At 37.5% G+C, this 21,092-nt stretch overlaps 1 long non-coding RNA gene across 1 annotated transcript in view; it reads left to right on the top strand.

The window, feature by feature from the left end:
- Positions 1-21,092, top strand: part of LOC110741404 — a 92,832-nt gene that overhangs the window by 7,375 nt on the left and 64,365 nt on the right. Inside the window, exon 2 of the long non-coding RNA XR_002517548.2 lies at positions 8,932-8,998. This is a non-coding gene — a long non-coding RNA (uncharacterized LOC110741404). The remainder of the gene's footprint in view (positions 1-8,931; positions 8,999-21,092) is intronic.

The raw sequence follows: 21,092 nt of genomic DNA, 5'->3' as shown, positions 1-21,092 counted from the left end.
ATTGATGGAGTGACACAAGCTAATTAATTTGATCATTACCATTTGCCTCAAATTGGTACTATTAGTATACCTGAAAAAAATCTGTATTAATTAGAATTTTTTGGTTTAATTAAACTTAACACTGAGTTAGAAACCAAAGATTGTACCCTTTGGTTGTAGGTTTCCCCAGCCTATAGTCGAAACTAATGTCAAATAGTTGTTAGCATTTAGGCAAATTGTCTTAGGGATACAATATAAAGGAGGAAGAAGGAGGATGAGAACGAAAAGGAGAATGGGAAGCAGAAGGTGAAGGGGAAGAAGCTTCTTTTGATGTTAGATACTAACACCACCATGTTGAGCCCCTACTAGGGGCTTCAATAGTACTGTCTTAGTACTTTAAATATTTTTCTTTTATTGTCATAAAAGCAGTACAAAGTTAGGGATTATTACTGACCATTTTACAAATGAGGAAGTGAGACTCTGCAAAGCTAAGCATCTCAGCCAAATTGATACCTTTGTGATTATCTGCCCCAATACTAAGGAATTACTCATTTGATACAAATAAACTAAAGTCACTATTTGCCCCTGTGCTCTTGGCTTCTGTTTATTTCTTTGCTGTGTATTTTTCAACATTTGAGTTTATAATCCTTTACATGATTATGCATAAATTAGGAAAATAAGCATTCCAGTAAAAATAACACAACTAATGGCTAATAAATGTTCCCAAACAAAGGTCCTAAATAGAGATCATTTCTAATTTGTATATGAATTGGTTACATGCAAATCAATGTTCCTAAGGCACTTGAAGATTGTCCTTTTAAGTAGGTTAACCACGCCTTCATGTTTCTCTTATGTTGCCTAGTTCACATTTTATGCCTTGATGATACAAATACAACATTTGAAGAGCACTGGAGCAGCTTCCCAAGGCTCTGCTCCTCACAGTTGGGTCTTGGGCTTTCCAGTAATCTCTTACGCTCTGGAGCTTTCCCTTATCTCATCAGAAAAATGAAATAATTCCTAAAGTGTTTCTAATTTTTTTCTAAGTTTCAGTTTGTATGGATCCATAACAGTTGCATATTCTAAATGCTTTTAAAACTGGTGATATTTGTTTAAATACAATTTTAGGAAAATACTTCAACACATAGAACAGATTAAAGACAACTGTTTTCATAAAAGTGTGCATGGAGCAGGCCTGATCCTCAGGTCCCCTGGGAGTCCCTCTACACACACACACACACACACACACACACACACACACGCACACACGCACACACACACACTCACTCTCTCTCAAAGAAAAATTGTACCGAACAGAATAAAACAGGCAAGAAAAGCTTTAAGATTATTTGAATAGGGGTTAAGGCTGTGTCAGTAGGGGAAAGAGATTGAACTCAACTCTGCTGAAACAAAAGGCTAGAGACATTTTAAGCCCTGGGACAAGCTAGTGGCAAAATACTGGAGGACATCAGGGAGAAGATTGGTCAGTATGATTAGACCATCTCTATTTGCCAACAGGTTGCTTATAAAATTAGACTCCTACCCTCCTACAGGGACTGGGAGATAAGATCACTGTGTTTCTTGTGATTACATTTTAAAGGGGTGGCTCCTAGGTCCTTGAGGGAAACATTGATTAGAGATCTGTATCTCCAAGGGGCAAAGAAATAATTTACACTTGCAAGTTTTCTAAAGTAAATGCTCTGAGAAAAAAGAAATCAGGGGCATATAGTTAGCAAGAAACCTGTCTAAAATTTAGTTAAGTTCAAGGGAGTGTTAAGGCCATGTTGGTCAACACACCCACACACACATCCACAGCATAGTTGGCAAACCTCCAGCCTTATGTTATCAAAGACTTCTTCCTCTGCCAATTGCCTGTGAGTTTCCTCATCTACATTATAATACATTCTAAGTTAATGTATCAAAACTATTAAGTTGATATGCCATTTGTACTTAGACTACCTATAATTCCATGTATAGTTACAGTGGTGGGCTTTGTATGCATTATATGAAACTTATGAGTGCCTTATTTAAGTTTGTAACTGGTTATTTATAATTTAATTAAATTATCTAGATGATTTACATAAAATATCATTAACTGTTTGTTGCTGCTATTACTTCTTCATCCATCCTATGGTACCTGGATGGCTTCATAGGACTTCAGTGTTTCAGAGCAATTTAAATTCTAAGCAGTAAGAAGTTCCAAATCTATGGTTCCCATGCCAATTATAATTTAGTCTCTTGGCACATCTGGTTGTAGTATTTTCTATTATTATATAGATTCTAATATTTATGCCTTAATATATATTTGCCTTACAGTCCAGTTATGATTCCTATGAGAACTATAACTTCACATTCCGTCATGCTTGTTTTAAAAATCTCGGCTGTAAAATCGCATTAATATGTTTTCTGTTGCTCTTTCTTCCCTTTGTTTTTAAAAATATGTAATAGTTATGTGTTTGTCCTTTCCCTTTGTATACCACAATGCATTTCAGAATGTGATTCAGGACTGTATTTGAAATTCTCACCTTCATAAGTAAATACATGTGATTAATCCTGAGCGACATGAGGGCCAACCTGCAAGAATAATTTTACATAGGTCACCTATAGGGCAGCACTTTCATTCACTCAGAAAATCTGTTGTCAGAGCAAATATTTAGAAACCAAAAACATCCTTCCCCTCTAAGTGCTGCTGTGTGGGCGAGGTATTGTAAATGATCAAAACCCATGCAAGCAAATGGTAAGAGAAAGGTTATTATTTGGGGAGGCAGGATTTAAGCTATGCTTCTTCAAACCTTAATGTGCTTGTGTATCCCTTTAAGATCTTGCTAAAATGCTGCTTCTGATTCAGTAGGTCTGGATGGGGCCTCAGACTCCACTTTCAAACTAAGCCTGGGCAAATACTCTCAAATTTACTATATCCCCCAACACTCCTTGGTGTTTTACAACTGGCTAGCTAAACTCATGTATTTGTCTCCCTGGCTTTAGTCATTGGAGTTTGATGGTTCTGCTAACATTTTTAGGTAATCTACATTTTATCCCATTTAATACCTAGTCTACTGCACGTACACTCCCTCTTCCTGTCTGTCATATCTGTACCTTATCTCCCATTCAAGAACCAGTACTCCCTCCTCCAACAATGCATCTCACCCTGACTTTCCTACCCCACTGTCAGGGACCATCTCTGTCTTATAAAGTACCTCCACATATCCCATCCTGTGAGGGCTGACCAAGACAACCTTAACACTTCCCTCAACCTGATTAAACTTAAAGCTAGGCTTCTTCCTAGCTATAAGCCTCTGAACTCTCTTTTCTCAGTGCATTTACTTTAGACAACTTTCAGTTGTAAATATTTTCTCTACTCCTTGGAAATGTAAATATTCTACAACTTAGGAATGTCTTTCTCAGGAACCTGAGAATCATCCCTTTTAAATGTAGTCATCAAGAAAGATAGGGGCCCTGTCTCCCAGTCTCTGCAGAAGGGTAGGAGCCTCCCTTCCACAAGCGCCTAAATGGTCTACAAAGGCAGATTGCCTCCAAAATTAAAATGGCCCATTATCACACCCCTATGGACATATTTGCCGTCTTGTATACTCTGCTTCTGCTTTCCTCCTGACCCTCTCATTCATAGTGACGCAGGGTATTTACTTGACCTCTTCATGGGACTTGAAACAGGGGTGTCCAGTTTACTCAGCCTGCCAGACTCAACCCTTCATGGGATGCAATGCAGGAACGAGAGCAAACAAGTGCAAGACCAAGTTGGCCATTTCAGTGCCAGCAGGAGCAAATTCTGTTCACTCGAGTTTACTGTGCTCCAGCCCTTGCAGGAGGAAGCATGTAGGTGAGCCAGTGCAGGAACCTGCCAGCCGCTTTGGCACTGGCTAGAGCAAACTTCGTGCAGGTACCACAGCAGCATCCAGGTGGGGGCGCCTGCAACCCCAAGGGCCCAGAGGACATGTTACAATGATCTCTTGGCTCCACTGTCCACAGACGGCAGTGTGTTATCAGTTCTATGGGCCCTTTGCTTCATTATGTGGGGTGGCTGCCTTCCACCAGCAAGGGCAAAGGGCCAGTGTGACAGCCTTTTTGGGTACTTGTACTTGGTGCATCCTGAATTCTTGTCTGGTGCCCAGGAGGAATGAGGTCACATGGATGAATTGAAGGATGGTGAATGCCTAGAATTTTACTGGTGATGAAAGTGTCTCTCAGTGGATAGGGGAGCTGAAAAGGGGATGAAAAGGCAGGTCACTCTCCTCTGAAGTCAAACTGCCTCTCTTCCTCTCTCTTCTGAAATCTTGCCTCTCCCTGACATCCAGCCACTTCTTGTCTCTACCAGCTGAGTCTGGGGTCTTTGTAGGCACAGGATGGAAAACAGGGAGGGCCATAGGTAGTTTTGGAAAAGGCAACATTCAGTTAGTAAAAATACATTATTCAGAAAGAACCAATTGGGAGAGAACAGGCAAACAGGGATGAAAGTTGACACTTTGGACTGTGGATTTCAGGCTTTTCAGCTTGAAGGTGGAGTTTTTCCAGAGACCCACCCTGTCTGCCTAGAATTTCTCTGCCTCTTGCCTCTATGAATAGCATAGATGGTGAAAGGAGGGGAATCCAGGAACAATGTTGGCTGAGAAAACAAAGGCAGAAGAGAAGATAGGAAGTGAAGAGGTAATTTGAATATGTTGAATGTTAAGTTTTGCCAATAAACAAAATCTGTGACTGCTGTAAGTCTTTCAGTGGCACAAAAATCTCAAGGTTGACAAAACTGAAATTCTGTCTTACTCTACATTTAATATCTTTAGAAAATATGGTAGACAATTTTATGTATAAGATTGCACAGAACTCTTGAAACTTCCCTGGATTGCTGTTATTTGTAGATGTAAAGGAAATGCTCAGAGGAATCATGACCTAACATCTTTAGTATTCTAATCTAAGACTCTCTGTGTCTGACTCCACAGCATGGATTAAAGATTTCAATTGCATGGTAAATATTTATACATGTCAATAATGATGATGAAGGTAATGTAGCTGTAATTTTGGAGTGTCTACTGTATTAAATACTAGACCTGCATGGTTTGATATGGTAGCCACAAGCAGCATGTGAATATTGAGCACTTGAAATGTGGCTAGTCCAAATTGAAATGTGTTGTAAGTAGGAAATATACACTGGATTTTGAAGATGAATATGAAAAGAAAATGTAAGATATTTTATTAATAACTGAAATATTGATTACACATTGTTTTTATAATGTTTTAGATATAATGAATTAAAATATAAAATTTAACTTTTTTTTTTACTTTGGTGTGGCTAGTAGCAAATTTGAAATTACACATATGACTTACGCATTTAAATTGGAGAGTGAAATGCAAGGCAATTTAATCTTTGAGATGATAATGGTCTATGTCTACTTGGAATTGTAATTTTAGGTAATTAATACATAATTACCTAAATGATAAATAAATAAATAAAATAAAAATATAATGAATATTTTTAAATAAATAAACATTCATTTTATTTATTAAGGGGTACTTTATTATTTAAAAAATCTATTATGCATTTCTAGTATAGATAATGGAATAAAGTCATTTTGTTTTTATCTCTCCTGCTAAAACCACATACACCCATACTCACCCCAACACACACAAAAGAGAAAAAAAGAAATTTAATAGAAATAAATAAATAAATGTCCTGTCCTAGTATATTTGGGCTGATTAAAAAAAAATCTACTAGGTAGCTTATAAACAATGGAAATTTATTTCTTTCTGTTCTGGAAGCTGGAAAGTCCAAGATTCAATGTCAGTAGATTTGATGTCTGATGAGGGCAGCATTTTATCATAGATGGTGCTTTCTCATGCTGTCCTCACTTGGTGGAAGGTGCATCTGAGCTCCATTGGGCCTCTTTTATTAGAGCACTAATCCCATTTCTGATGGCTCTGCCCTCATCATCTCATCACTTCCCAGAGGTCCCACATGTATATTTATGCGTGTATTCACACACATATAATCACAATCAATTATGTATACATATGTGTTTGTGCATGTATGTATGTAACTACACATAGACTTTGGAGTGTCAATAATTTTTTTAGTGAAACATTTTTAAGACTAGCATTTGTGTTATAAATGACACAAATGTTATAATAAGAAAAAATACAAACTTTCCCTTCAGTAAATCTCTATATTTTTGCTTTACCTTAGGTCCTAAATTATTGATATTTCATGGCCATTTATTTCAGTAAATTGCTTATTTATTCATAAAAAGATTCATTCACATTCACGTTGGAAATCAGCATACCTAAAATTGCTACCCTCTAGCCAAGGCGTCGTATATGTAGGGACAATTCTTGTGAAATGACACATTATTTGAAAATTTCATTCCTACATCCTAATATGTAAACGTAGATTCTGCTTTCACCACTTATCCCCTGCTCTCCAAAATATGAACAAAATGGAATTTCTCAGATCCCAGGTCTAGAAGACCCTGTGACATCTACTTTGTTTTGTTTCAGATTTGACCTCTGTCTTCCCAGTTTGGCTCTCTCCTGGGTATCTTGAATTTTCATCACTACTACTCTCTCTGATGACCTGGTTTGCATATCCATAAATCCTCTTGTTTCTATTCCAGTCAGGTTCTGCTACTCTTTTCTCTTCTAAATCATACTAGATAAGGTCCTACTATATTGTTATGTCTTAGAGAGACTTTATTTTCTCTCTAATTTAAGTCTCAATTATTTGAAAGCATAGCATTTCTAGGGTACAATCATAATTATACTACTACTACTAATTATTATTATAGTCAATGTAGTAATATTTTGTTAACCTAAGTAATAATTATCTCATAAAAACTCCAAAATATTCCTTACAGATCTGGTATAATTCTAGGGTAGAATATTTAAACTTGAACAAAAATATACCAAATAGAACTACTTAAAAAAAAGTAAAAACCCAGTAAGAACCTCTTTCCTTTGAAGAGAGTTCAAAGTCCTGATGAAGGTGATATGTGATGTTCCTAATTTCTGGATGTGATTCTATTGCTTCACGTGCTGTCTACTAAAGGCCTTTGAAGGCTTCTCCAATCTAAGAAACAAAAATATCTACAAAATTTTTATTAATTGAATTATGATACAATCATTTGCATCTACATTTATTTTTATTTAAGTAAAATCTCATCTCAGAGAAGTTAAGACAGCTTTATCTTCTACAGGGAACAATTCAACCTACATGTGAATCAGCGTAACTTTTGTAACTTTCTCTTAATAGTAATTCTTATCCAAATATTATTATCTGAAAACATATCTTCTCAAAATAGATATGAGGAACTCATTGGGATTATATGCCACCCATTTCTCAAAAAATTAAGAAAGTTCTAAATGTTTATAATTCATGAAATTTCTATAAAATTTATAGAATTATTTATAAAATTTTATAAAGGTAAATAAGATATCGGATGCCTGACACAAAATACTTTGCCAAATACAGTTCCATAAACTACTCGCTACTTATGGATACACAAAATGCCCAGTTGAATTGAAATGAATGATTTTAGAGTATTAGTAACATTAAACCAGATATTTAAACGAGTTCTTGTGCTTTTTGAAACACCTGATTGGTCAATAAATCAGCTCTTGGACTAATTATTAAATAGGTATCAAAAAAGATATAGCATGACAATATTCCTGTGGCCAGGAGCCTGAAACTGAGCATGAACTGGTATGTAACCTTGACTCAAAAACGCTATCAGGCAGGGCATGGTGGTTCACACCTGTAATCCCAGAACTTTGAAAGGTCGAGGCAGGTAGATTGCTTGAGCCCAGGAGTTCAAAGACCAGCTTGGGAGACCCCATCTCTACCCAAAATACAAAAATTAGATGGGTGTGGTGATGCACACTTGTAGTCCCAGGTACTTGGGATGGTGGCAGAGCTTGCGGTGAACAGATATTGTGCCACTGCACTTCAACCTGGGTGACAGGGTCAGACTGTCTAAAAAAAAAAAAAAAAAAAAAGAAAGATAAGAGGAAAAAAAAGAAAAGAATTCTGTCAGTTTGATTTTGTAGCAGTGTAGAGCTTAGGTTGTAGTTAAACAGATATGAGTTTAAAATATGACTCTTGTACTTCTGAACTATGTACTACGTGACTAAGAAAAGTTTCTCGTCTTTTCTACGTATTGTCCTAAAAGGGTTATTATGAGCAAATACTTCATGTAGTTGACTGAATTATTTTTGCAATATTCCAATGCTCTTCCTGTGCCATTTGCCTTATGACTTTATGCTGCCACCCACTGATGGCGAGTTTGGACAGAGAATGTTGGTAGTAGTCATAATGTGTTCATTATGAGCTAAAGCCTTAGGTGACCTTCTGCTTTTTCACTCATTCTCTTGCATTCCTGTTATTCACTTTAAGAAAGACATGCCCCAGGTAACTTTTGGTTCATGTAGAATGAAAGTGTTATAGAACAGACCTAAACCCAATCTTCATCCTTGAGGCCCGAATATAAAATACAGCCTATCTCTGCTGAGTTGTTGTCAACCCACAAGTCTTAGTTAAATGCCTATTGTTTTAAGTCAGTGAATTTGGGTAGTTTATTATACAACATTTTTGTGGTAATAGCTGACTGATACATTTTCAAAGTGCACATACATTATTTAACATAGTCTGTGGTACATAAGAGCTCAATAAGTATCAACTATTTTAATTAATATTTTCTTTTGCCTGGTTTATGATAGTAAATAAAACTTGAAATCAGAAAATGTCCAGTTATTTCATTGGCTTACTGAGGATTATTACTTGCAGATTATTTTTTTAAACTCATTTTCATTACATGTTGTCAATATCTTAAAATATGTGTAATTGTCACTTTGATACAAGTTTAAATCTACTTATTATCCATGTGACCTTATATATTTGATCATTAAGCTATTGACAGACCATTTATAATATTTCTTTTCCTTTTGGACTTTTAGCTTCCTCTTATGTAAAAGAAGGATAAAGATAAACACTTTACAAAGTTGACAGGAGATTCATGATAAAGTAAGTAAAGAACATAGCATAGTACTCAGCACATAAAAAAGTGCTGCATTTATGGTAGTTGCTATTGTTATTAGGCAATCTGTAATTTTTTTGGTGCATATATATGTGAGTTAGTTGATATGGTTGCTAAAAGATACGTCATTTTTATCCACTATCAAGGTAAAATCATCCATTATTTTTCTTGTGTCATATTTAATTCACAACAGGTTGTAAAGGGATAATTTGATGACCTTTTCTTTATTTTCTTGAAAACAGAATGACAAAAATTTAATATGATTTTGTTTTAAAAAAACAGTAATATTTAAAATTATATCAATAATATGGGAGCATGAATTTTCACAGCAAAACACCTGGGCTTCAGTTTCTAATGTTTGCAATATCTTTATTTTGGTCTATTACTGAATGGCTTAAGGCAGGATTTCTCAATTGAATCTTCATAAGACAAGTTTTATGTTCATCCCTATGTAGTTTAAACTAGACTTTATTGATTCATTCACACACACACACACACACAAATGAACCTCCAGGAACAGACTCACTTTTGTTTAATTCATATGACACAGATTGTAGCAGAGGTTAGATACATGCTTAAACTTCCTTCTCTTCTCAGACACACAGGAAGACCCAGATTCCTTAGTAATTAGGTTGGTCCCATGTGGTTGGTTTCTGACCAATATAATTGGGGGTATACTATCCCTAGGACTGGTTCATAAAACTCCCCATGCAACTTTCCATTTTCTATCTCAACCTATCAGACAGACAGATGGAGGAGATTCAGAGAATGACTTGAGGGAGACCCTGGATCTGGCAGAGCCACAAGGCAACTGGAGACTGGATCCCTTAGTTACAGTTTAAAGAAAAATACCCACACCCCCAAAAAGCTTCTGCCCATCAGCTCTGAAATCAGCAAGAAATTAACCTTTGTTTTTTTAGGTGCTGAGATTTTTTTCATTGTCATATAAAGCTGGTGATGTTACCCTGGCTAATACTCTGAACTATAAATCAAAATGTAGATTTATCTCTAATAAGGGATTCTATCTGTTTAGGAGATAGAATGCTCTTATTTCCTACCCAGAATGTATTCTTCTGTTGATTAAGAATAGCTGGAAGGTTAAAAGATGTATAGAGGGGATTTGGTTGAGGGAGATTCAGAACAAGAAAGGTAGCAACATTGGAAGGAGGCATCTCACCTGACTACTTGGAGAAAACAATGACATATCTCTATTGCAAAGAACAAACTGCTTTTCAGTTGACTCTAATCATACGATAAATCAGATCTCTTGAGCACATTAGATGCATACTAAGAAAATATACCTTTTCAGCTCTAGGGTTGTTTTAATGCTAATGACCTTTCTTTAGTCTGAAACTAATAGTGTGTTCTGCATCAAGATAAGAAAATCCAAGTGGATTTTGTTACATACAGGAAATCTGGAAGTATGTGGTTGCTCACAGTCTTTAGAAACTCAGCAATGTCAAAAAAAAGTGTCTTTGTAATAATCTTGTCCTGTCCCTCATTTTCACTACCTAATGGTCTCAAAATGGCTATTTCAACTCCAGGTATCACACTAAGTTCAAATAGGAAGAAGAAAAGTTAAAAAGAAGAAGTCAAAAGATTTTTGCTTTAATCTCAGAGACTAGAAATGTGTCAACTGACTATTTTTTGCTACAATAAACCTGGAAAAATAAGTCTTTTTTGTTACTTGTTTGTTTTTTGATATTACAGCTTCCATAGCATGGGGAGATGAGAGAGAAAGGAGATGAAATAATTATTCAGTGACCCAGACTATAATGTCTATCAAAGTGGACTAGAATTATTGTGGCAGTCAAATCCCTCTTTATATGGGCCTAAAAGACATGCTATATGTTTTATTGTACATTGATTTAGACAGACCAGCTTCTATGTAAGAGACTGACTTTCCCCAAGAAAAAAACATGTTATTATTATTTAAAGTAAGATGTTTAAACTTTGACAATTGAAGAGAGGTTGTAATGTGCAAAGTGAGATATAGCTAGAATATGAGGTGAGGAAAAGGCAACTTCAGGAAATGTCTATGGGTAGGAGCCAGGAAGAAGAAGAGCTAGATTCAGTTGGCTTTCAAATGTCAAGTTGAAGGGCTGCATTAGATAGATAAAACTCAGAGAGTACAACATATTCCAATGTTTACAAGGTGATGTATACCACTTCCATATATGATATGGTTTGGCTGTGTCACCACCCAAATCTCATCTTGAATTGTAGTTCCCATAATCCCTACGTGTGGTTAGAGGGACGCAGTGGGAGGTAACTAAATCACAGGGACAATTTCCCCCATGCTATTCTTGTGATAGTAAGTTCTCATAAGATCCGATGGTTTTATAAGGAGCTTCCCTCCTTAGTTCTGTTCTTATTCTTCTTTCTGCCGCCATGTGAAAGAAGACACGTTTGTTTCACCTTCTGCCATAATTGTAAGTTTCCTGAGGCCCCCCACCCCAGCCATGCAGAAATGTGAGTAAATTAAACCTTTTTGCTTTGTAAATTCCCCAGTCTCAGGTATTTATTACAGCAGTGTGAGAACAAACTAATACATTATATATAAAAACCAATATATACAATATATAATTGAAGCAGTATTACCTAAAAGAAGTGGAGTAACTATGATATCCACAAGTACATGTTGACCACATTAAAAAATGCTTGATAAATATTTGTCCCTTTCCTTTCTCTCTTTTTTCTTTCACATGGTATGGTGAAAAGCCATGGGTTTTGGAGATTGCAAAACACAGGTTCACATTCTAGTTCCTTGACAAACCAGTTGTATGACATGGGACATTACCTAACCTATCCTATAAAATGCAGATTCTTTGTATCATTGCTATTAACATTAAACAAACAAAAAGCACTTAATCTAGTTCTTGCTCCATATTAGAGATTCAATAAATAGTAGCTGTGATGGGGTAATGCTTGGGGTAGGATGTAAACATTATAATAAATTGGAATTAAAGCTTTCCCTTTTATTACTTTCAGGTTTTTTTCAAATTGAAATATAATATTTGTATGTACTTATGATATTTATGGGGTACATGTGATATTTTGATTCATGCATATCTGTAATGATCAATTCAGAGTATTTAGGATACCCATCACCTTGAATATTTATAATTTATTTGTGTCAGGAACATTGCAGATTTTCTCTTCTAGCTATTTTGAAATGTACAATATATTGTTAATTATAGTCACCCTACTTGGTATCCAATACTTAATCTTATTCTTTCTAGCTAATTCTATATTGGTACTCATTAACCAGCCTTTTATTATTGCCCCCTCCAAACATTCTTTCAAGCTCTGGTAACTATCATTTTAGTATCTCACCATGAGATCAACTTTTTTAGACTTCACATATGAGAGAGAACATATCATATTGTCTGTCTACACTTGGCTTATTTTATTTAACATAATGACCTCCAGTTTCATCCATTGCTGCAAATGACATGATTTCATTCTTTTTTTTTTTTTTTTTTGGTAGTCAAATAGCATGCCATTGTGCATATACCACTTCTTCTTTATCTGTTAGCTCACTGATAAACATTGAGGTTGATTCCATATCTTAACTATTGTGGATAGTGCTGCAATAAACATGGCAGTACAGGTATCCCTTTGATATACTGACTTCTTTTTATTTTTTTTGAGATGGAGCCTCACTTTGTAGGCCAGGCTGGAGTGCAGTGGCATGATCTCGGTTCACTGCAAGCTCTACCTCCCGGGCTCACGACATTCTTCTGCCTCAGCCTCCTGAGTAGCTGGGACTACAGGTGCCTGCCACCATGCCAGGTTAATTTTTTTGTATTTTGAGTAGAGATGGGGTTTCACCATGTTAGCCAGGATGGTCTCGATCTCCTGACCTCATGATCCACCCACCTCGGCCTCCCAAAGTGCTGGGATTATAGGCGTGAGCCACCGTGCCCGGCCTGATATACTGATTTCTTTTCCTTTGGATAAATACACAATTGTGAGTTGATAGATTTTGTAGTAGTTCTGTTTTTAGTTATTTTAATGTGTGTCAAGGGTGGAGGGGATCTTCATACTGCTCTCCAGCGAAGCTATATTAATTTACATTCCCACCAACAGTGTATAAAGGGTTCCTTTTCCTTCATATTCTTGCCAGCATCTTTTATTTTTTGACTTTGAATAATGACCATTATAACTGAGGTAAGATGATTCCTCTTTGTGGTTTTGATGTTCATTTCCCATATGATTAGTGACATTGAATATTTTTTCATGTTCCCGTTTGCACTTTTGATGTCTTCTTTTGAAAAATATCTATTCATGTTCACTGATACTTTTTAATAAGATTATTATTTTTTATTGTTGAGTCGTTTGAGTCTGTATATTCTGGATATTAGTGCCTTGTCAGATAAATAGTTTGCAAATATTTTCTCTCCTTCAATAGGATTTTTCCTTCACTGATTTTTTTTCCTTTGCAGTACAGAAGATTTTTAGTTGAATATAGTCCCCCAGAATAGACTGTTTTTGTTTTAGTTGTCTATGCATAAAACCCTTAACAAACCAATGTCCTGAAGTGTTTCTCCTATGCTTTCTTCTAGTAGTTTTATAGTTTCTTGTCTTTAATCCATCTTGAGTTGATTTTTGTATGTGGTAAGAGATAGAGGTCCAATTTTATTCTTCTGTGTATGGGTATCCAGTTTTCCCAGCACCAATAATTGAAGAGGGTATCCTTTTGTGCCTGGTGCCTTTGTTGAAAATCAGTTAGCTGTAAATATGTGAATTAATTTCTGGGTTCTTTATTCTGTTCCATTGATCTATGTGTCTTTTTTATACCAATGCCACGCTCTTTTGCTTACTATATAGCCTTGCCATATATTCTGAGGTCAGGTACAGTGTGATGCCTCTAGCTTTGTTATTTTTGCTTAGGGTTTCTTTGACTACTTGGGTCCATTTAGGGTTAATATGGGTTTTAGAATATTTTTCTATTTCTGTGAAAAATGACATTTTTATTTTCATAGGAGTTGCATTGAATTCTATAAATTACTTTGGGAATTATGGTTATTTTAACAATATTATTATTATTTTTTTCAATCCATGAGCATGGGATGTCTTTCCATTTGTTTGTGTCCTCTTCAATTTTTTTTATCAGTATTTTATAGTTTTCACTGTAGAGGTCCTTTACCACCTTGAGTCAATTTATTCCTATGTATTTTATTTTATTTTTATATCTGTAAATAAGATTGCCTTTGTGATTTATTTCTCATCTAGTTCATTATTGGTGTATAGAAATGCTACTGGTTTATGTATGTTGATTTTTTTATCATAAAACTTTACTGAATTTTCTTATCAGATCTAAGAGTTTTTTTGGTGGAGTCTTTAGGTTTTTCTAGATTTAAGATTATGTCATCTGCAAACAGGGATGATTTGACTTCCCGTTTTCCAATTTGGATGCCTTTCATTTCTTTCTCTAGTTTTTCATTTCTGTCTAGTTTTTCCAGTGCAATGTTGCATAGCAGAGATAAAAATGGTCATTCTTTTCCTGGTCCAGTTCTTAGAGAAAAGGCTTTCAGCTTTTCCATGTTTAGTATGTTGTTAGTTATGGGTTTGCCATATATAGCCTTTATTATGTTAAGGTATGTTCCTTCACTGCCTAGTTAAGAACTTTTATTATGAAACAATGTTGAATTGTATCAGATACTTTTGTGTGTCTATCAGTGTAATTATATGGTTTTTGTCCATTCTGTTGATGTGACAGATCATCACATTTACTGATTTGGTTATGTTAAAACATACTTGAATTGCAGAGATAAATCTAATTTGGTCATGGTGATACAAGAGTTAAGGAATTACTTAGGCAGATAGCAAGGGCATTGGAGTCTTTGGTAAGGCTATTGTTTTAATGTAAACTAGCCCCAAATCACTTTCTAACAAAGAGCAGCCTGCAGGCTGCGAGCTTGCATGGGTGAATGCTGGCAGAAACTAAGGACTAGATATTTTCAAGATGGCAACTCCATCTTCCCTTCTCTGGCAGCCACATGTGCTGTCTGCTATAAGGAACAGACAAGATGGCACGAATCAACTGGGAAGCCTATTTGCATAGTAAGATTAGGCATGGGAGACCAGTCTTCCCTGTATGCTATGTAAACATCATATCTGATTGAAGTAATCTATGAGCCCTATGTAAATCAGACACTGCCTTCTCAAACTGGACTATAAAACTTGGTGCATTTGCCACCAACTGGTCCTTTCCACTTGAGACCCCTTCCTCTACAGAGGAAGCTGTTTCTCTTTCTCTTCTCTTCTTCATATTAAACCTCTGCTCCTAAACTCCTATGTGTGTCATGTCCTAAATTTTCCTGGCGCATGAAAACAAACCCCAGGGCACATACCCCAGACGATTTAGCTGCTTCATGATGAGGACCTCATCTGGGATACCAAGGTACAACATTTATCAAAATGGTGAGTAGAGGAGCGGAGTGGACTCCAACTCTGTCCTTTCATTCTGAGGCTCTTGGCCTCCATTTTAGAACCAAATCAAACCAAATACGGGGCCCCCTTCAGCCATTTAAAAACGATTAGCATGGTTCCCAGCCTTACAAGACTTGGGGGATAGGCATGCTGGGGAGAACATGGAGAATCACCCAGTACCTGTGGGTTTCTGTCATATTGGCCATGTTTAAACCAATTTCCTTTCATGGAAGACTTAGCCATTGTATGGGGCTGGAAGAACTCCTGGGGCAACTGAAGATTTCTGGCCAGGGCTACCCCCCAGTGTCATCCAAAGGCTACTGGACTGACCCCAGCCTCTGACCACCCCAGTGGGTGTCAGCAACAGGATCTCCAACTTTCCTATAGTAATTTCCTCCTTTCCTGTCCATGACCATCATATCACTTATCTTCTCTGTGTATGCAACCTATGGGAAGTTTTACAGTTCGGGGAAGTAATCTTGGTTGTCAAGATCAGGGAATGTCATAGTAACCAGGATATAGCTCAAGGGAAGGTGTCTTTGTGATTTTCTAGGAACAGAGGTTCCCCCACAACAGTGGGCATCTGTCTCTTCCCTTGGTCAGGAGAGCACATGGCATTTCCAGGTCTCTCTCTGCCTTTGGTCTGGAGAGCACATGGCATGTCAAGGTCACTCTGCCCTTGGTCTAGACAGCACATGGTGTTTCAAGGTCAACAGCACCACGTAGTGGAGTAGGAATCCTCTCCATAAGGCACATTGTCAGTCCACCAAAACACCCTAGCCTCCCAATTCTCTTCCCTTTATGCACCTCTCTGCTAGAAATTAGGTTTCATGCTGCTTCTGTAAATGAGAAAATCCTGTCTTCAACTATTAGGGGTATAATATAATATCCTCCAAAGCCAAATTTTCATCTCAATGCTGTCTCATCAACAGAAAAATGGCCATTGAGTCCCTATGTTCTTTTAAGGCACCTATTCTGCCACCAATTAGAGTGGCAATTAATTAGTAAGGGGATTTTAAGTTTATTAGTTAACCAGAACCATTCTCTAAGGGTAAACAATTCAGCATGGGCCATAATAGCAGGATATAGAGTTCAGTCTAGCATGCCCCCTCCATTAAAGTGGCTTTGCGCAACTATTATATAGTGTTTTTTTGTTTTGTTTTATTTTGTTTTTTGAGTAACATATTTTGGGGAGCCAGGCAGGTCACACAAGTCTAGAAAGTCCAAGGGAAATCCCACACAGAAGACTAGAGCCACTTGGGTAAGTGTGACTAGCCCCAGTCATTTAGTTCCTCTGGTTCCATGGCTGCAGGTCATGTTTGCAACCATGGGTGGCACATTCAACAAGGTGCTGGGACCCAGGAACCACAGAGGTAAAACAGCAGGGAAGATGCCCCCACTGTCTTCCTCTCCACTCTGGGTCACACCAAAGGGAAGGAGACTGAAGTTATGCCTTTTTCTCACTTTTCTTTATTATCTTTGGCCCACACTCCTCTGGAGTGCATTCTGAAGCACAGGGACTCCTTTGACTCTGAGACTTTAAAGAGAAAACATTTCATTTGATTTTGCATAAGGGTATGGCCTTTTTATTAGATCTTCTACAGGCATTATAAAATCAACCCAGTTCTTTTAGCAATCATATCAGGCAGGCACAAAGAGAATAATTCGGCCGGGCGCGGTGGCTCAAGCCTGTAGTCCCAGCACTTTGGAAGGCCGAGACGGGCGGATCACGAGGTCAGGAGATCGAGACCATCCTGGCTAACACGGTGAAACCCCGTCTCTACTAAAAATACAACAACAAAAAAATAGCCGGGCGACGTGGCGGGCGCGTATAGTCCCAGCTACTTGGGAGGCTGAGGCAGGAGAATGGCATAAACCCAGGAGGCGGAGCTTGCAGTGAGCTGAGATCCGGCCACTGCACTTCAGCCTGGGCAACAGAGTAAGACTCCGTCTCAAAAAAAAAAGAAAAAAAAGAGAATAATTCCCCCAAATTAGAGAAGCAACTTCCAGGGGAACCATCTGAGAATCTTCCTTATCTGGGGCCCCTTCAAGTTCCCTTCTCATTGCAGAACCTTAGTCAAATAAAGGGAGACTTAGGCCAATTTTCTGATGACCCTGATAGGTATATAAAAGCTTTCCAAAATTAAATTCATGTATTTGACCTCTCATGGGGGAATATTTTACTGCTCCTAAGCCCAATCCTAACCACAGGTGAGAAGCAGGCAGCCCTGTAGGAAGCAGAGAAATCTGGAGATGAGCAGTATGTCTCCTATATTACGCCTAAAAGGAAAACAGAAATTAGGAAAGGCAAAAAAAAAAAAAAAAAAAAAAAAGGGAAACAACATTCCCAATAGGAAGAGAGGCAATACCTTTTGACAACCCTAACTGAAACACCCGGACTTTTCTATGCTGTTTTTCTTCCTTTCACAGTTTAAAATGGCTCTTTTATAATGTTCTTCCAACTTGAAAAAAGTTAATTTCCCCAAACCTTAAAATACTTGGTTTAGAGTTGAGCTAGGGGGAAGGGAACCCAGAAGGCTGACATGTTGGCAAAAGGGTAAAACCTTCTTACCAGTCAGGCTTTTGGCTTCTCTCTCCCTGTTCAACCTAGTAAACCGGACAATAAGGATCATTGTTTATGTTCTCTGTAAAGTTTTAATTAATAAAAATGGATTTGTGATATTGGTCTTAAGCTGTAGCCAATCTGGTGTGTTTTGTGTGTCTTTCTGTATGGTGCTGTAAAAGAAAGGGTATCTTAGGTTAGGATGCAGGCCCAGGACCTCATAAGCCTGCTGTTCAAGCCAGCCCAACAAATTAGTAACAAACTTGGCTACAACCTCCATCTTGTTTCATGTCCTTGGGAACATGACTTGTAACCATGTGGCGATATTTAGTTTCAGTCTCTGCCATTTTACAATGGTACCTGTCTTCTTGTGCTAAATCAGTTCCTGGGTGAGGGCCACAAAATCAGATAGACCAGTTTGTCAATCTGGGTGGTGCCAGCTGATCCATCAAGGGCAGCATTTACAAAATATCTTAAGCACCTAGAGAGGGTCAAAATCTTGTTATCTCCAGCTGTGTGACTCCTAGGCCATGGTTTCTAATCTTATGTCTAGTTTCTTGGTCTAGTCCCCAGGCAAGAGATAAACATATTTTAAGAATGGGCTATTATCATCTTTGTTTTAGACTATAAACTGTAAACCAGATTCCTCCCAAAATTGGTTCGGCCTATGTCCAGGGATGGGCAAGGGCAGCTTGGGACTGGAAACAAAATGAAGTTGGTTGGGTCAGATCTCCTTTACGATCTCAGTCACAGTTTTGCAATGATTGTTTCAAAAGTTTCCTATCACCCCTTTGAAAATACCTTGTACACTCACGGCTAAGTCATAACTGAATTAAGGCTTGTCGGTTCACCTACGAGCTTACTTTTTGTAAATTTCAAAAAGTTGAAAATCTTAACTGCTTGGCATGGCTAAAGTCAAGTAACAAGATACTTAAAAAGATTTTCCTAAAGAACACTCAGCTTAATTAAAAGTGGATATTCAAGTTATAGGTATAATTAAAAGACCTTTGTTTTTCTCTTCTTGGATCTTGTTTTTCTAGAAAAATGTTTTCTTCCTCTCAGTCGACTGAATTATTATTATTTTTTTCCATTTTTTGTCTTGCCACTCTTAATGCATGCATGAGAAGCCCTAAGATAACTTCTGGTAGCACAGAACTCCTTGGGAAAAACAGAAGAGGTGCCACGGACCCTGTTTCGAGAAAAAAGCCCTTTGTTTTCATCATGACACCCAAGGAATTAAAAGCAGATAGTTCCCTCTCAAAATCAAAGGCTTTGTTCCGTTTTGCATTGTGTTATCTCACTGTTTTGAGTTTAGGGGTAGCAAGACCTTAAGAGAAAATGATCACCCATCTCATAGGTATTTGAGGATAAAAACCCATGGCTGGGCTCAGCTTTAAGAGATCTTACCTGAGATTCCTTGTGGAACAGAGTTCCATCAAAGCCAATCCAAAAGACCTATGTAGAAATAGTTATTCTTGCTGCACTTTATGCAAATAATCAGGCCAAGTAAAAGACTAAAGTTTATTCTACAAACAACACAGTCCTATCATAATTTTTTTAAACCAAAAATGAGGCCTGGGGAGAGAAATTGTACTCCAAAGCTTATCATGCATTTGTCACTAAATCCTAGTCTCATTAATTGTTTTTAGCTTTCTGCCTACATTTTACACTAACCCTGCTTATTCCTGTGAATCAAGCGGTAATCTCCTGCAGCTTTGAAGAAACAAAAAGGGATGAGTAATGTAAAAATCTGGGTCAATATGCTAGTTCTGGGAAATTATCTTGCAAATTCTGCCAGGTAATAAAAGTGAGTAGGGTGCCCATAACCGACAGGTTTCTTTGTTTGGCAAAATAACACCAAGGAACTTCATAGACCCCCAAAAGGAAATTCTGTATCTTGACATATAAAATTTTAAATGGAAATTATCCACTATACCACACTTGCAGGAACTGCTATACTCACTCTACTATTTGCAGTAGGGTTATACACAGTAGCACCTTCTAACCAAAATACTGACAGAGAGTTTCCACTGCTGTAGTATTTTGCTTAATTATTATCCTTAAAGCAGGGATAATAGCTACCAACAAAAAGGAAGCATGAAAGTATTACTGAGTTTTGCTAGAACTTCTTATTGGGTTTGGTAATATGTCCCACTGTGGCTATGCAAAGAAGGTTACAAAGGAAAGATTTTTTTTTGTGGAAGTCATGAAGGATTGATAATTGCAGAAACAACTAGCCAAGGTTAACACTGAATTTACTCTAGCCACCCAAATTCAATGCCACTTATCCTAAAAGGAATGTTACTATTATATTAATGTTTCAGCAACATCTGGTAGAGGCAAACCAGTGCTATAACTCATCAGAATAGCTGACAGTAATCAAACTCCAAATGGTGCTGCAGACTGAACCATACATGGACATGCCTTTCTTCTGAGGACCCTTAGATCAATCCCAGGAGGAGCCCTAGCTGGTGTTCCCTACATGAAGCCCCTTTTCAGCAGGAAGTAGCCAGAAACGGTCATCACCCAACACCCCCTAGCAGTAGTTGGAGTTATCACTACAGAGGTGGGGAACTGTATGGGAGTTAGGAAGGAATTACTTAGGCAGATAGCAATGGCCTAGGAGTCCTCTGTAAAGCTTTTGTTTTTAATGAAAAGCAGCCCCAAATCATTTTCTAACAAAGAGCAGCCTGCAAGCTAGGAGCTTGCATGGGTGAATGCCAGCAGAAACTAAGGACTGGACATTTTCAAGATGGTGACTCCATCTTTCCTTCTCTGGCAGCTACTTGTGCTGTAAGTAACAGACAAGATGGCACTAATCAACTGGAAAGCCCATTTGCTTAAGAAAATTAGGGTGGGTGACCAGCCTTCCCTGCATGCTATGTAAACATTACACCTGACTGAACTAATCTGTGAGCCCTATGTAAGTCAGACACTGCCTCCTCAAACTGAACAATAAAACTCCGTGCATTTCCCGCCAGATGGTCTTAGGAGACCCCTTCCTCTATAGAGGAAGCTGTTTCTCCTTCTCTTCTCTTCTCCCTGTTAAACCTCTGCTCCTAAACTCCTCCTGTGTGTCT

Source organism: Papio anubis, chromosome 13 (genome assembly GCF_008728515.1).
Source record: "Papio anubis isolate 15944 chromosome 13, Panubis1.0, whole genome shotgun sequence".
In the NCBI taxonomy this organism is placed as follows: Eukaryota; Metazoa; Chordata; class Mammalia; order Primates; family Cercopithecidae; genus Papio; species Papio anubis.
The sequence above is the reverse complement of the archived record's forward strand: the minus strand, read 5'-3'. Positions and strand labels throughout refer to the sequence as shown.